At 42.1% G+C, this 17,009-nt stretch overlaps 1 pseudogene; it reads right to left on the reverse strand.

Annotated features, from left to right (window-relative positions):
• Nucleotides 1–2,391: 2,391 nt before the first annotated feature.
• LOC102288198 (uncharacterized) overlaps nucleotides 2,392–17,009 on the reverse strand; it is a 177,556-nt pseudogene continuing 162,938 nt past the window's right edge.

Genomic DNA, 17,009 nt, shown 5'->3' on the forward strand with positions numbered 1-17,009 from the left:
AAAATCACTCGGGATTTTAAAGGAAAAAAAAAAGATTTAAGAGCTGCTTTGGTAGAGCTGGATCAGGCATATGGTTGGGATGAAGAAAAAGAAGGCTGGTGCTTTTTGAACAAGATTGTTCTTGAACTTTTAAGTACCATTTGTCCACAGATTAGAAAGCATTGATCAAATTTTGTTTTTTTTTTTTAGTTGAGAAGTCTCGTCAGAACCTTTTGTAACTCCAAGGACTGTAGCCTGCCAGGCTCCCCTGTCCATGGTATTTCCCAAGGAAGAACTCTGGAGTGGATTGTCATTTTCTTCTCCAGGAGATCCCTTCTGACCCAGGGATCAAACCCACGTCTCCTGCATTGGCAGGTAGATTCTCTACCATTGAGCCACCAGGGAAGCCCTTGATCAAATTTCACTGATGAGTGGTGACAGAGTGAAAGTCTGGGAGTGGGATCTAGGGGTACCCTAGGGGGGAGGGCCAGAGAGCAGCCTGGCATGCACAGGTATAGGTTCCAGAGACTGGGGAGAGTAGGGTCTCTGCAAATTCTCTTCCCAGCAGTGTAAATCCTGACTGGTCATCGTGTATTATAATTTTGACTTATGACTGAATTAAATTTGCTAATATTTTGCTAAGAATTTTAAAACTTTTGTTCTCAAGGGATATTGGTGTCTAGTTTTTTATTTTTTTCCATTGGAATATTTTTGTTTGGATTTGGTATAAGGGCAATGATGACCTTGCAAAATGAATTGCTTAGTATTTCCTCCTCTTCAAATTTTTGTAACAGTTTGTATGGTATTGGTATTATTCCTTCCTAAATGTTTTATAGAATTTACCAGAGAAGACTTCTGGGCCTAGAGTTTTCTTTCTGGGAAGTTTTTTTTTTTTTTTTTTAAGACAAAAGGCATTTTATTCAAAAAATGCCAAGTATATTAAAAAAATAAGATCTCTTTTATTCCCTTGTACCATATTTTATTCAGATAAAACCAGCAGGCTACATGCTGCTCAGAACACAGCCCCAGAGAGGCTCTGGGAGGCACACCATCCAGAACTGCTTTTCATATATCTAGTCTATATACACAAGTCAGCAACGCCCCTCCCCCATTACCCATGGACCCACGCCCACTTGGGTAAGCCAGCGAGGGGTCCCCCTGCAGCAGTCAGGGAGCTGCCGCAGCTGTCCCACCTGAGTCCCCGTCCCTCTACAAACCAACAGAGCAAGCATCGCAGCCCTCCCCAAAAGATCCCCAAGTCAGAGGAGGAAAGGAGAGAAAAGAAAACTATGGCGGCAGCCATGGAAGCTTGGAGCAGGAAGGGAACCAAACAAATAAATAAATATATAACATTGAGCTCCAGGTTAGAAAGTGCATCATCTTTCCAAGGGGGAAAAAAAACAAACCAGGTAAAATAACTTAAAAGGCAACATTAAAAAAGAATTAGATCAACTACAATCCTTTTGCACGCTGCCGTGCCAACTGTACACACATGTACAGTTTTTCTGTTGATTTGCTTTGTTTGTGCATTTGTGTGTGTGTGTGAGGCAATGGCACCCCACTCCAGTACTCTTGCCTGGAAAATCCCATGGACGGAGGAGCCTGGTAGGCTGCAGTCCATGGGGTCGCTAAGAGTCGGACACGACTGAGCGACTTCACTTTCATTTTTCACTTTCATGCATTGGAGAAGGAAATGGCAACCCGCTCCAGTGTTCTTGCCTGGAGAATCCCAGGGACGGGGGAGCCTGGTGGGCTGCCGTCTATGGGATCGCACAGAGTCAGACATGACTGAAGTGACTTAGCAGCAGTAGCAGTGAGGTCTTAACTTAGAAACAGCTAAGTAAAAACCAAAAAGGAAGACCAATTCACTTGGGAGTTTTACTAAAGGTGGAAAAGGGGCAGGTGGCTCAGTGTTTGGCCTTGTAGCCTCTTCCATGGCACCTCTCATATGAAAGATGGGGGGGAAGCAGGGAGGGGTAAATAGAGGGAACCAAACCCAGGCAGATTTTTGGAGAAGTAGCAGGTAAAAGAGGCAAGTTCAAGTATTTCTCCCAGCACAGCCAGAGTCCCCACAGAAGGCCTCAGAAAGTCAGAAGAGGTGACAGGGACTTAAAATGGTGCTAGTCCTAACCCACCCCAACACACATCCCCCCTGCCCGTCATTCAGCAGAACTCCTGATGAAGCGAACAGGTGCATGGTAGGATCCTTACCTACTCCCACTTCTCCACCGCCGCCCACCCCTGGGATTTTGCAGCGTCCACCAATGCTGGACATAGGTGAGAAGGCAAGCTTCTAGGGGAGGAGTGGAGGCCTAGGACGCCTGGAGTGGAGTGGAGTGGAATCTCTTCCTCCCTTTTGGGAAGCAGCCTCCAGGAGCCTAGGGTCTGGAATGAGTTGTAAATGTTTCTGTATCAAGCACTGTACTGCTTGAAAATAAGTGCCACTGGTACTTGGGAAGCTGGAGACACTTCCCCTCCCTTGAGCATTTGACAGGGAGGGACGAACCTGTCGGAGAAGCTATTTGCTGGGCCCCTGCGACAGGCTTTGAAGCTGATCTCAGCAGTTTCCTGGGGCAGGAGGACATCTTGTATCCACGGCTGGTTCTGGATTTCTTCGAAGGATAGCTGATCTGATGGCCTCAAGGCCAAGCACCATCTAATGAGATGTTGACACTCTGAAGAGACCCGCTGCCTGAAGAAAACTTGGCCCCTAAGGCTCTCCTCATCTTGCTCAAAGGGAATATCTCCACAGACCACGTCATACAGCAGGATCCCCAGAGACCAGATGGCTGTCTGCCATGGTAGATCCACTATGGAGGATACAGTCGGGTCCCATCGAAGTCCGTGTAGAGGGTGTCCTTGAGCAGTGCCCCCGACCCGAAGTCGATGAGCTTGAGCTCGCCGCGTTTGAGGTTGGTAAGGACGTTCTCGCCCTTGATGTCGCGGTGAAGCACCCTGCAGTCGTGGCTGGGCCCCACCGCCTCCAGCACCTGCCAGAAGAAGCTGCAGGCCAGCTCCTCCTGCAGCCCACCCCCCCGCCCCGCCCCCCTTTTCCGTGATAAAGTCAAAGAGGTCTTGCAACGGTTCCGGCCTCTCCAGGATCAGGACGAAACTGTCGGGCCTCTCAAACCAATCTAGGAGCCTAATGGACGCCGGAGAAGCCCAAGCTCACCTTCTTCAGCAGAGCCACTTTCATGGGCACTCGGGTGCCAGCAGGCAGCTCTCCCCAGTGGGAAATCCGGTCCTTCTCCACGTGCTTGATGGCCACCGGCAAGTTGTCAGTGACACGGATGCCTGAGTACACCAAGCCGAAGCCGCCGCTGCCCAGGAGCGGGCCCACCTGGTACTGCGACTCCAGGGGCTCCTTCTTCTTGCCCGGAGCCAGCTTGGTGGAGTGCAGGTCGTTGCGGGGCGCCGGGCGCAAGTGGGCAAGCGAGTTGATTTTGGACAAGAGCACCCCAGCTTCCAGGATGTCGGCGTAGAGACTGTGTCTGGAGGAGCTGCAGTGGGGGCTAGGGTTGTGCCAGGAGCTGTGCCTAAGGCTGGGGCTGAGGCTGCGGCTGGCGCAGAAGGTCGAGGGCCAGTCGGAGGACGGCTGGGGGCGCTGCCGGGGCTGGAGGCTGAAGGAGGCGCCCGCAGGGTCAGGCAGCTCCGGGGCGGTGGGCGGCCCGAGGGGCTTGTGTGGCAGCGCTTCGGCACAGGGAGTGTGTAGCTGCTGCTGCGGCTGCCGCCGCCGGTCCAGCCACCGCCGCCGCCGCTGCCGCCAAGTGCTCTCCGGCCTCCTCCGCCACCGTTTGATAGAATTTATAAAATGTTTTATGGAATTGACCAGAGAAGCCTTCTGGGCCTGGAGTTTTCTTTCTGGTAAGGTTTTTAATTGATGATTTCAATATCTTTCATAGGGGCATAGAGCTACTCAGATTTTCCATTTCTACCTTAGTCAGTTTTAGTAATTTATCTTTCATAAAGTTGTGGGTAATATCCCCATATTATCCTTTTAAGCCTGTAGGGTACAATGTGGTACCTCCGTTTTCATTCATATTCTTGTTAATCCTTGCTTCTCATCTTTTTTCTTGATCATCAAAGCTAGAGTTTCATCAAATTTACTGATTTTTTTTAAAAGAAAACTTTTCGTTTTATTATTTTATGCCTTATTTTTTTGTTTACTCGAATTCTGATAGCTCTTATCTTTTAAAATTCCCATTTTCTTCTTTCTTTTATTTTAATTTGCTTTTCTTTTTCTAAATTTTTAAAGTGAAAGCTTAGATTTTTTTCAAATACAAGTATTTTCAAATACAAGTATTTAAAACTATAGATTTCCTTTTAAGGACTATATTCCACATGGTTTTAATCTATTATAATTTTATTTTCATTCAGGTTAAATATATTTTCTAATTTTTCCTGTGGACTTCTGCTTTGTATATAGGTTGCATAGGAGTCTTGTCCAATTTTCCAAGTACTTGATTTTCCAAATATCTGTTTTTTTATTGCTAACTTAATTCTGATTTCAGTCCTTTTAAATTTATTAGCAATTCTTTTATTGTCCAACATGTTGTCTATTTTGGTGATTATTCTCTGAATATTTGAAGATACAAACATTCTCTTAATTTGGGTAGAGTGTCTATAAATGTCAATGAAATTAAGTTGGTAGATGTTCATATCCTCTATGTCTTGATTTTCTGTCTACTTGTTCTATCAAGTATTGAATAGGAACGTTACAATCTCCAACTTTAATTTTGTCTTTTAAACTTTGTATTTTATATCGGAGTATAGCAGACGAACAATGTTATGATAGTTTCAGATGGACAGCAAAGAGATTCACAAAATGTCGTTTTGTGCATTTTGAAAGCCTGTTACTGCATACATACATATCTAGGATTTGTATTTGCTTGTCTTATTCTTCTGTATCTTTGGGAAACACATTCCTTGTCCTGAAGTCTGTTCTGTCTAATAATAATATTATAACAGATATTTATCTTTATTTATGGGTCTCTAGTTGTATTCCCTCTTTTTCTCCTAATGGTGGTCATTTATATCTTCTCTTTTTTTCCCTTGGTTAGTCTAACTAGAGGCTTATCAATTGTATTTTATCTTTTTTCCCAAATAATCAGCTTTTGGTTTTGTTGACTTTTTCTATCGTATTTTTCTGTGTGCGTTTCATTACTGTCACTCATTTTTTCAGGTGGAAGCTTAGATTACTGATTTGAGACCTTTATTCTAGTGTAAGCCTTTAACACAGTGGTTCTTAAATGGGGGTGGTTTTCCCACCTCTAGAGGGGACATGTGGCAAGGTCTGGATACATTTTAATTTTCTCTAGTCAGTGGGAATATATCAGTGAGTAAAATAGACAGAAAATTTCCTTATGGAATTCTCATTATAATTGGAGACATAAGCAATGAAGAAGATTAAAATATATAATGTAATGTCAGGTGGTGATGAAAATCAAAGCAGGATAAAGAAATAGAAAATGATGAATATGGGCCAATTGAGACTGGGTAGTCAAAGAAGGCTCTTCTCGCAGAGTGATATTTCAGGAGAGACCTGAATAAAATGAGGGAGGGAACCATATGAGTATCTGTGGAAATAACTTTCCATGCAGAGGAACAGCAACTGCAAAGTCCCTGAGTTGGGAGTGTGGTAACATGGAGCTTAGGGGGTGGAGTGAAAGGATAGCAAGGTGACTTATGTTGAAACCCAATGACCAAGAAGAAGCGGGTAGAAGACACTGAAAAGTGTCATGGATCAGACTGTGTTTTGCAAGCCAAGCAATGATTTTGGATTTTAATCAAAGCCTCCGGGGAATGAACATTTTGAGCAGTAGACACCATGAGGATCCTGGGGGTGGTTGGTTTGAGAACAGATTGAAGGGAACAAACATGGAAATGTGGGAAATCAGCTGAAAACAAGTGAAATTATCCAGGTGAGAAATGTTGGTGGTTTGGGCTAGAGGGATAAAAGTGGAGATGGCTGAAATTCCAGACATGTTTTGAAAGTGAATTTTAAGATTCTCTAGTGGATTGAATATGATATATTAGAGAAAGCAAGAAGCAGAGGATGACTTCAGTGTTTTTTCCTGAGGACCTGGTGGATGGAACATGGATGGAAGGGCCATTTGCTAAAATCAAAAGTTTGGTTTTGTATTTAAGCTTGCAAAGTCTATTGTTCATTCCAGTGGAGCTCTCAAGAAGCAGTTAATTATAACAAGTTAAGAGGTCAAGGAAAAATTCAGGACTGGAGATGTAAATTTGGGAGTTTCTATATAATAAAATCTATTACTGTAATTTCATACATTAACACAGTAAAACCATTTATTTCTCATAATAGCCATCAAAAGCATAAAAAAATCTATCATCATATCATGATGAAATAATAAGCTAGGGATAGAAGTAAATATCAAAAAATTACAGCAGACATACAAAGTATTGGTTAAACATAAGCACTACCTTTAAAGTTAGGAAATATAAAAATGTTTACTATTTTTTTAACTATGTGTTTTAGCCAATTAGCAAGAGAGAAAAGGGAGGAAATAAAGTTGGAAAAAACAAAAGTGCCTTTACTTGAAAATGATATGATTAACTACTTTAAATAATTCAAGAGGCTCTATTAACAATTAAGTAATCAATTAACAATACATTAATATTGATATAAGATTTCAACAGATTGGTCAGATACAAGATTAATATTCAAAAGCTTTTCTCTACACTAGCAATAACCAAGTACAATGCACTTTGTTTAAAATAACAAAAACAATCTATAAAATACAACAGCTGGGAGTATATAAGTCTAAGAATAATGACAAAATTTCTTGGAAAATCTAACATTTAATAAATTTAGATTTGAATATAAGGGAAGGATGACTTAATGTTAATGGCTGGGAAGATCTATTTTAAAGATGTTCCTTCTCCCCCAAATTATCTAAAAATTTAATGTAATCAAATTTGCAATGAGATTATTATGGAAATCGGCAAGCAGATTCTAAAATTCAAATAGAAGATAAATGGTTGTGGACAGCCATGCGATTTTGAAAAAGATGATCAAAAGAATGAACTTTAACCATCTGATGTCAAATTTATGAAGCTCTAATCATTAAAGAAGTCAGATTTTCCTTAAGAATATACAAATAGATGGAAGAGACTAAAACATCTAGAAACAGATCTTTGTATATCTTAGAGTTATAAGATGCACTAATGTTTGAAATCAGTGGAGATAGAAAGAGGTGGTGAAGAAATTGGGAGTCCTGGTTCTACATGTTAAATAGCTAACGTATAAAACTCACAAAATGAATGTAAGATATATTAAAATCCCAGACACATATGCACACACATGAATAAAATTGTTAGCATGTAAAAAAGAATGCTAGAATTTAGTTCAATAACTATAAAAATATAGAAAAAGATGGGTAAATTTGAAATTAACACAAGTTTAAAAATGTATAGACTTAGAAAATGTCTCAAGTGAAATGTGACACTGGGAGAAAATATTTGCATCAAATATGATGAAGATAATTCTCCAAAATGCATGAGAATGCTTATAAATCAATAAGAAAATTCAAGCAATCTAATAGAATGAAAACAATAAAGAGTATTTAAATAGTTTAAAGATAGTCAACCAATTTGGAGGGCAAAGAGAAAATTTTACTCCTGTAACTGAACTTTCAGAATCTGTCATAGGGAGGCTTTAGAAATTAGCACAAGGAGATATAACCAACCATGTTTCCTGAGACCTTGTTTGCAAATAGGAAAAACGTAAATAGATGAATAATGAACACCTTAGGAAAACTGTTAAGTTAGCCATCACCTGGAATGTTATACCACATTGTAAATGTCAATACAAGTTTTTTATATTATCCTATGTAACTGGTATAATAAACAAGCGTGCTCTGTGACATAATCAAAAGGCAGCTTATTTTCTGTGATCTATCATCTCTTTAAACTTTACTCAGCCAGGGGTATTTTTTCTCTGCCCCTGGACGATCATGACAGGAAGCCCCAGGCCGTCTGGGTCCTCTCAGGTGAAGGGGAGTCGGGGGGACTTACTCTAGAATAACAACCACTGGAGAAGAAAGTCTATAAATCTTTTCTTTCTCTTCTCTCAAGACTCTCTCGTATTACTCTCCCGATGATGAAATCAGGAACTGAGATACATATTTTCCATTATGCCCATCGCATGTCCTTTGTGCAGGGTGGGGGTTGGTCTCCGACTCAGCAGTTTCTTCGGGTGTATATCAAGTTGGCATCTCAAGAGACATTAACCCATAAGAACCTCACTTTGACAATCTGTTGCTTTTTAAAAAAAAAGTTGAGGATTGTTTCTCATTTTTTTTTCTTCTGTTTAAGCCAGAATCACTATTGCATATGCCCAGCTTGCATGCTGCCTACCCCCACAAGTCTCTTCCACCTTCCCTCCCCATCAGGATGAATCTTGTCTTTTCTCTTGCATTTGATACAGCAATATTACTGCATTTGGTATCGTGTATTAATTAGTTCTGTATGTCTTTCTCCACACCAAACTGTAAGCCTCTGGAGGGCAGAGATGGAATCTGGTTTAGTTATGATCTCCCAGACATATTTCATAGTGTAGGCACGCAATAAATAGAATTTTAAGGCTCCTTTGACCCTCAGCCTTGGCTCAAGGAAGGGCTCAGGAAATCAGGTTTCCACAGAGTGAGTGTAAACTGAGATTGAACTTTTTAACACTCTATAGTCAGGAAATGGAACACTTCATATTAGCAGATACATTTAATAAATGGCAAATAACATCAAAGACAACATATTACATGTGCAGTGTAGCATGTGTGAAGCTGAAAATGATTTTCCTGAGTGCTGGGCTCTAATCAAGTTCTCCAGTGTTGCATTAACATGTGTCCTTAAGCTTCATAGATCCTCTTGATATTTCTTAGACATTTAAGAAATGGAATAGACTCAGCCATATCCTAGCTTCGAATGCACGCAACTAATTTCCCCCTGAAACCCAAGAACATCTTCCAAACCATGATACGGATTCCTGGATTCACACCGACAAAAGAAATAAGAGCTCTGTGGAGGCGAACAAGACCCGAGTTTCCCATTCAACACCAGTGTCCCAATTTCCAAGTGCACACCCTCCTCCTAACTCATCTCTGAAAAATAGACCTGTCAAGTCCTTGGCATTTTGTTCCGGTTTGTCTGATAGTGGTTTTACTATTTTTTATCCGTGGAACTGCAAGACACATTTTTCTGTCTTCAAAGTTATTGGATATTCCTTTCTTTGCTAATGTTGGCAAAACATGAATGCTCAAGGGAGGTGCATGGGGAAGTTTGTATGGACGATGTGTTTCTTTCAAAGCTCATGGAAAAAGAATGCATTTACTGGATTCCTTTGACCAGCCTCAGGCTCTCTGAGATTAGTTTTAGATGTATAGAATATGGCCAGGCATTGCCCATGTGGTTCTGGGCTCTGCACTTGCAGGAAAATGTCCTTTCCCCCAGGCAGGGTTTTTGTTCCATCACAGTTGTCCCAAAAGGATTAGATGAAGAAAAGAACTTTAGACAAATACGATCCACAGCAAGTTTTCTCACTGTAGGAGGTAGGGAAGCTGTGGAAAGTGGTTCTTTGTGGTCTGTGACCAAACCTCTGTACCTTGCAGATGGTAAACAGGTGTGGCCAGGTGTGTGCCTGAAAGTCTGAAAACTAAACTCTGCAATCAAAAAAACTAGTCTGGGGATTCATCTTCCAGTATCAACTCTGAGATGGATTAATCTATATTAGATATTCTCAAGGTCGGGCATCCTTGGGTGTTAATGGAACAAGCTCCCTCCTTGGGGTCCCAAGGCCTAGATTTCACCTTCAGGGTGATATTCCCTTGCTTCTGGCCTTCAAATAACCAACCTGCTTCCTGGACTGAAAATAATAATTTCCAACTCATTAGTGATTTTGCAAGCATAAAAGATGCTGTGTATGGATGCACTTTGAAAAAATATCAGAACACTCGAAAAGCACATTTTAATATCATCCACATTAGGCTTGTCACTACTGACACAGTAATAATATCCATACTCAGTTGGCTTGCACACTGCTAACTTTTCACAATGCTTCCACAAGCTGTATCCCATCTTTTTCTTTGAATGTCATTGACATGCTGTCTGCCCAGAACTGTAGAGAGAAAGGAGAAAAATGATGGGACAAATGACAGGGATCAGATCAGATCAGTCGCTCAGTCGTGTCCGACTCTTTGCGACCCCATGAATCACAGCACACCAGGCCTCCCTGTCTATCACCAACTCCTGAAGTTCACTTAGACTCATATCCATTGAGTCAGCAATGCCATCCAGCCATCTCATTCTCTGTCGTCCCCTTCTCCTCCTGCCCCCAATCCCTCCCAGCATCAGAGTCTTTTCCAATGAGTCAACTCTTCGCATGAGGTGGCCAAAGTACTGGAGTTTCAGCTTTAGCATCATTCCTTCCAAAGAAATCCCAGGGTTAATCTTCAGAATGGACTGGTTGGATCTCCTTCCAGTCCAAGGGACTCTCAAGAGTCTTCTCCAACACCACAGTTCAAAAGCATCAATTCTTCGGCACTCAGCCTTCTTCACAGTCCAACTCTCACATCCATACATGACCACTGGAAAAACCATAGCCTTGACTAGACAGACCTTTGTTGGCAAAGTAATGTCTCTGCTTTTCAATATGCTATCTAGGTTGGTCATAACTTTCCTTCCAAGGAGTAAGCGTCTTTTAATTTCATGGTTGCAATTACCATCTGCAGTGATTTTGGAGCCCAGAAAAATAAAGTCTGACACTGTTTCCACTGTTTTGCCATCTATTTTCCGTGAAGTGGTGGGACTGGATGCCATGATCTTCGTTTTCTGAATGTTGAGCTTTAAGCCAACTTTTTCACTCTCCGCTTTCACTTTCATCAAGAGGCTTTTGAGTTCCTCTTCACTTTCTGCCATAAGGGTGGTGTCATCTGCATATCTGAGGTTATTGATATTTCTCCCGGCAATCTTGATTCCAGTTTATTTCTTCCAGTCCAGCGTTTCTCATGATGTAGGGTCAAAAAGATCACCTGTATTATTGGGGAGATGGAGCTAGCTATGTGTGACTATTTACAACATGCTCATTTTATTTAACTAATAGAGTTTATGTGAATCAGGAACGAATATGCCTCTGCTCTTTGGGTGAACAGATGGAGGCCAATTCAACTATTCCATTCTTGAAACTTCCCTGTGGTCCAGTGGTTAGGACTTGGTGCTTTCACTGCTGAGGGTCCAGGTTCAATCCCTAGTCAGGGAACTAGGATCCCACAAGCTGCCTGATGTGGCAAAAAAATTCCGTTCTTAGATCAGAAGCTTCTCTATTTCTATTTAAAACCTGTGATCGCCAACCCTAGAAGGTCTCCCAGTGCTAGACTCCTCTGCTAGATCTCTCAGATTAACTTGCTTTCTCGTTCTTAGAGATGTATTTCGGAACATGCCTGCTCCCTTCAAATGTTTGATTTACCCGCTTCAGCAGATGGCACCTCCTCCTGAGAAGGTAGAAAATATCACACTGGGGCAATGCATCCTGAGGCTAAGTCCCTAGTTACCTACCTCTGCACAGATCCTCCCCCTCCTTCATCCTCCCACCTCTACTGTGGGGTGGAGAATGCTCTCCCTTCTGTCTGAAGTAGATTCTCTATCCCCTCACCACCAAGACGTTGGGCCCCATCCCAACTATCAGTACATTTATAGGAACCAATGCTATGTATTAACTATCCCTTCCCTTTCTTATCTCTGCAACTACTCTTTCCCCGCACTGGGACCTTCTTATTGGGGTGAACATACTCAAAATTCCTAAATTAAGACGAGCAAGCAAGCAAATAAAATGCACCTCTCTGGATTCCACATCTCCCATCAGCTCCTAACCTATTGCTAGTGTCTCAGCCACAGACAAACTGGAGGAAAGAATGGCCTCTGGTTTTGCAAAGAAGTACAGACCGTCTATGTCATTGACACTGTTTTGTTCTCCTTTCCTCACTCCCCTCAACCCCCATTCACAATGAAGTTCGCTGTATTGGTTTCTGGCCACATCACTCTACCAACAATATCATTGTTTATCAGTGACTTCCATGTCCCTGAATTCAATGGCTGCTTTGAATTCTTCTTTTTTATTTTAAATTGATTGATTTTTAATTGAAGGATAATTACTTTATAGAATTGTGTTGGTTTCTGCCAAACATAGGTACCCATATGTCCCCTCCCTCCCATGTCCCTCCCCATCCCATCCCTCTAGGTTGTTCCAGGGCCCTGGTTTGAGTTCCCTAAGTCATACAGAAAATTCCCATTGGTTATATATTTTACATATGGTAATGTATGTTTCCCTGCTATTCTCTCCATACATCCCACCCTCTCCTTCCTCCCCCCACCCCATGTCCATAAGTCTGTTCTCTATGTCTGTCTTCCCTTCATCCTTAATAGCGCTGGGCACTGGGAACCACAGCCACAGCATTGAAACCACCTCTTCCTTTGGATTCTTTGATGGCATATCCACTTGGTTCTCTGTCTGTTGGTCTACAATTTCCTTTTCAGTCTCTTAGAAGGCTCATTGTTTTCTGTTCAACTGTGAGATGCCAGAGTTGTCCAAGACATTTCTTACTCCTTATTTTTCCTTTGGCAATCTCTTTTATTGTTGAGCTTCCGTACACTTATCTGCAATGATTACCCCTCTGCCAAGCACTAGATTCATATTTCTGGCTAATTCCCATCTTAAATTAAATAGTCCAAATGCGCTCTAAACTCAGTGTGTTCAAAAGAAAACTCGACCCTCATCTCTAGTTTCTCATTTCTGCAGAAGTCACCCCTACCCTCTGCTGCTGCTGCTGCTAAGTCACTTCAGTCCTGTCCGACTCTGTGTCACCCCATAGACGGCAGCCCATCAGGCTCCCCCGTCCCTGGGATTCTCCAGGCAAGAACACTGGAGTGGGTTGCCATTTCCTTCTCCAATGCATGAAAGTGAAAAGTGAAAGTGAAGTCGCTCAGTCGTGTTCGATTCTTAGCGACCCCATGGACTGCAGCCTACCAGACTCCTCTGTCCATGGGATTTTCCAGGAAAGAGTCCTGGAGTGGGGTGCAGTTGCCTTCTCCCCCTACCCTCAACCAGCTATAAAAGAGAATTTGGGTTCTCCTGAATTCTCTTTCTCTGGTATCCATATCCAAATTATTGCCAGGACTCAATGTCCTGTCTCCTAATCTATATGGAATATGGACTCTTCGTGTCCAGTTCAATCAACCAACTTCAAGTTACCACCTCCTTCTATTGACTGTGCAGTAACTATCAACTAACCTGTCCTTACTCCTCCATTTTCTGTGATGTATTCAGAGTAATCTTCGCAAATGGAAACCATGGTGATAGAATAACACTATTTCCTTCTCCTCCTGACTTTAACCCATTCAGTCAGGCATTTAATATTCAATGCTCAGGGGAAAAAAAATAGCACTCAGAGCAGAATACAAAGGTAAAATTCTAGTTGTTGAGAATCCAAAGTTCAGCCTCAGGGAGATGGAAAGGAGTTACGTGTGTAGACAATAGATTTGGAAGAATTCCTATAGATAAAAGAAAAATTTCCTATATCCTGAGCTGAAAATAATTCTTGAGGTGGAGGATATGGGTGGAGATGAATAACAAGGGACTTGAAACAAAAGGACCAGACCTTCAGGGCCCAGGAATATGGAACAGCAGGAACTCAACCTCTTCTTACGCAATCCACACTCATGGCTGATGACCAAGAAGCCCTCCGGTCTCCACCCAAGCCAGGACAAAGCTGCCCCACCCTGAAGAGGAGCTATAGAAATCTCTTCCCAGTAGATGCAGCAGCATCCGCTAAGCTTCCGTCCCACTGGGTCAGCATTGCCTGTTGACCAACAACGGGAGAGACACACTTCCAACTGGGGCTTTGCTAGGTTGTATCTGGCTCGTCTGTTGATAGCAAACCCTCTTTGAAGACCTAAAGAACTCCTAAACTCTTGAAATGAATGAAGGTGAGGCTCTGGAGCCTGGATCATGGTGACACAGTGGAGGTAACAGCATAGTAAAAGCCTTGACAAAAGAAACTGCTCTCACTCTTTTGCTTAACGCCACTTCAAGAATTCTCAAACTCTTAGCATGGCCTTTGGGGCCCAGAATGATCCAGCCCCTGCTGACACACCCTGTCTTGCCCTAATCTTTTCCTTGCCATTTCACCTCCTTATTTAATGCTATATGAGCCACCAGACTTTGTCCAGGATCCCACCCTATTAACCTCTGTCAGCTCCATGTCACCCCCAAAAGGGAGCCATCCTTCATGCCCTGTGGCTAAGTCAGATTCTCCTTCTACCCCCAACACTACTTTCATGGACTCAAGTCCTATCTTTAACTTCTTTTCCAATTTGACATTCATCAGTGTGGTGATTTGATATACGGGTATTCCTCCAACTAGACTGGGTTCTCCATGAGCTATTTTTAAAGATTTTTTTGGTCTCTGCTTTATATATATTCACCATCTCTGCCTTAAATCTTAATTCAGTTTAGTTCAGTTCAGTCGCTCAGTTGTGTCCGACTCTTTGCGACCCCATGAATCGCAGGACGCCAGACCTCTCTGTCCATCACCAACTCCTGGAGTTCACTCAGACTCATGTCCATTGAGTCAGTGATGCCATCCAGCCATCTCATCCTCTGTCATCCCCATCTCCTCCTGCCCCCAATTCCTCCCAGCATCAGAGTCTTTTCCAATGAGTCAACTCTTCGCATGAGGTGGCCAAAGTACTGGAGTTTCAGCTTCAGCATCATTCCCTTAAACCTTAGTACCCTTGGTCAAATCAGACTTCTCCATGAGTCAGTTCCTGGAGGGTTTTGTCTTATTTCATGCAGCTGGGAGGAAGATGGATGAACAATTTGTAAACTGTAAAGTGCTAACCAGATGTGCAGGACAGTGCTACCCATTTGGTGAGCAGCTTGTTCCCATCTTGACAGCTCCTTGTTAGCCGCCTTCTCCAGGACCTTTCCCCCCGACCGTCTTTTATCCGTAAAGTCTGTTGTCTGGGAATATTAGGAATTCAGTCTTCAGACTCACTTACCACATTCCTTTTTTCAGGCTACCATTGGTTAATGCTTTTTGCTTTGATGTTTTGTTTTACTGGTGAGCGCAACAAGCCACCATTGAGCACGCCGTGCTCCATGAGGTTTTATTGTCTTGCATTGTTTACGCCTTGTCTGTGACAGGTACTAGCAGCACTTACCACCCTGTGATTTTCCAGCAGTGAAAATAATAGAGGAATTGCATACAGGTAAAATAATTAGTGGTTTAAAAAAAATGAATACAATTTGTCACACAGAGTATTAGCCTTTTTTTTCCCCCTCTGGTGTAAGTGTCAGTTTCTTGGGTTACCAAGACAGATTACGCAGAATTTTATCCTTTTACCTATGAATTAGTATTTCCCAGTTGCTCCCTGACATTGGGTGGTCCAGACTCTGCAGGTTGGGGTGTCCAGACCCAGTGGATCAGAGTTACTGCCAACAACCTACATGTTTTTAACAAATTCTGGCCCACTTAGTTTTATTTATTTACTTTATTGAAGTATAGTTGATTTAAAATGTTGTGTTAATTTCTATTGTACAGAGAACTGATTCAGATATATATATACACATATATACCTTCTTTTTCATATTCTTTTCCATTATGGTTTCTTGTAGGATATTGAATTTAGTTTCCTGTGATATACAGTAGGATCTTGTTGCTTATCCATCCTACATATAATAGTTTGCAACTGCGAATCCCGAACTCCCAGTCCATTCCTGTTTTGCCTCTGTGTTTGCCTTCCTCAAAGAAGGCAGCACGGATACAAGCACACTTCTCCTCTTGTGTGTTTTTCTCCCTCAGCCATGGCACGGTGACGATGACTCTCTCCTGCCTCTCTTTGGGGTGAAGAGAGAATGGGGAGAATGGCAGAACTCAAAGAACTCTTGGAAATTTTGCCTGATCTCGATTCAAAAAAGGAAAAACCAGCCAACAAAAAGATGGCTGATTAAAATTGAATTTCAGATAAATAGTGAGTAAACTCTTAGTACATGCATGTCCCATGAAATATTTGGGACATACTTATACTAAAGAATTATTCATTGCTTATCTGAAATTCAAATTTAGCTGAGTGTCCTAGTTTACCTGGCAATTCAAATCCAACCCCCTCCATTTTAAAGGTGAGACTATGAATATTGTAGTTGGGGGCTATTTCCAAGATCTCTCAAATTCACGCTGAATCTGACTTTGAGGATTTTCAACTTTATTTTCTCCCTCTCCGCACCTGCAGAACGCTTTCAGTGCACTTGGGGATGCTTTGCTAAAGTAGGGGGAGGAGGTGGGACCCATTGGAAAGTGGGTTTCCTATACCTATGTTTCAACATCCCTGAGCTGGGGAGTGAGAAAGAGACATTGTATTTTATTATTGATTGAAATATACTTGATATACTATATTGTGTTAGTTTCAGGTGTACAGCAAAGTGATTCAGTTTTAATTTTTCAGGTTATATTCCATTATAGGTTATACCCTATTATATGATGTTGTCTATACCCTGTGCTATGCAGTGAATCTTTGTTGCTTATCTATTTTATGTACAGCAGTTCATGTCTCTTACTACCATACTCTTCATTTTTTCCTCCCTGTAATTTTTTAAAATTATTATTATTATTTAATTTATTTAAATTGGAGGCTAATTACTTTACAATATCATAGTGGTTTTTGCCATACATTGACATGAATCAGCCATGGGTGTACATGTGTTCCCCATCCTGAACCCCCTCTCACCTCCCTCCCCCTCCCATCCCTCTGGGTCATCCCAGTGCACCAGCCCTGAGCACCCTGTCTCATGCATCGAACCTGGACTGGCGATCTGTTTCACATATGGTAATATACATGTTTCGTGCTATTCTCTCAAATCATCCCACCCTCGCCTTCTCCCACAGAGTCCGAAATGGCTAAGATTCTGTTAACTACTCTGCCCACGGCTCCCTTCCGCGACACAGAGCCCCTCCCTACAAGTG

This window comes from Bos mutus, chromosome 18 (genome assembly GCF_027580195.1).
Source record: "Bos mutus isolate GX-2022 chromosome 18, NWIPB_WYAK_1.1, whole genome shotgun sequence".
Classification (NCBI taxonomy): Eukaryota; Metazoa; Chordata; class Mammalia; order Artiodactyla; family Bovidae; genus Bos; species Bos mutus.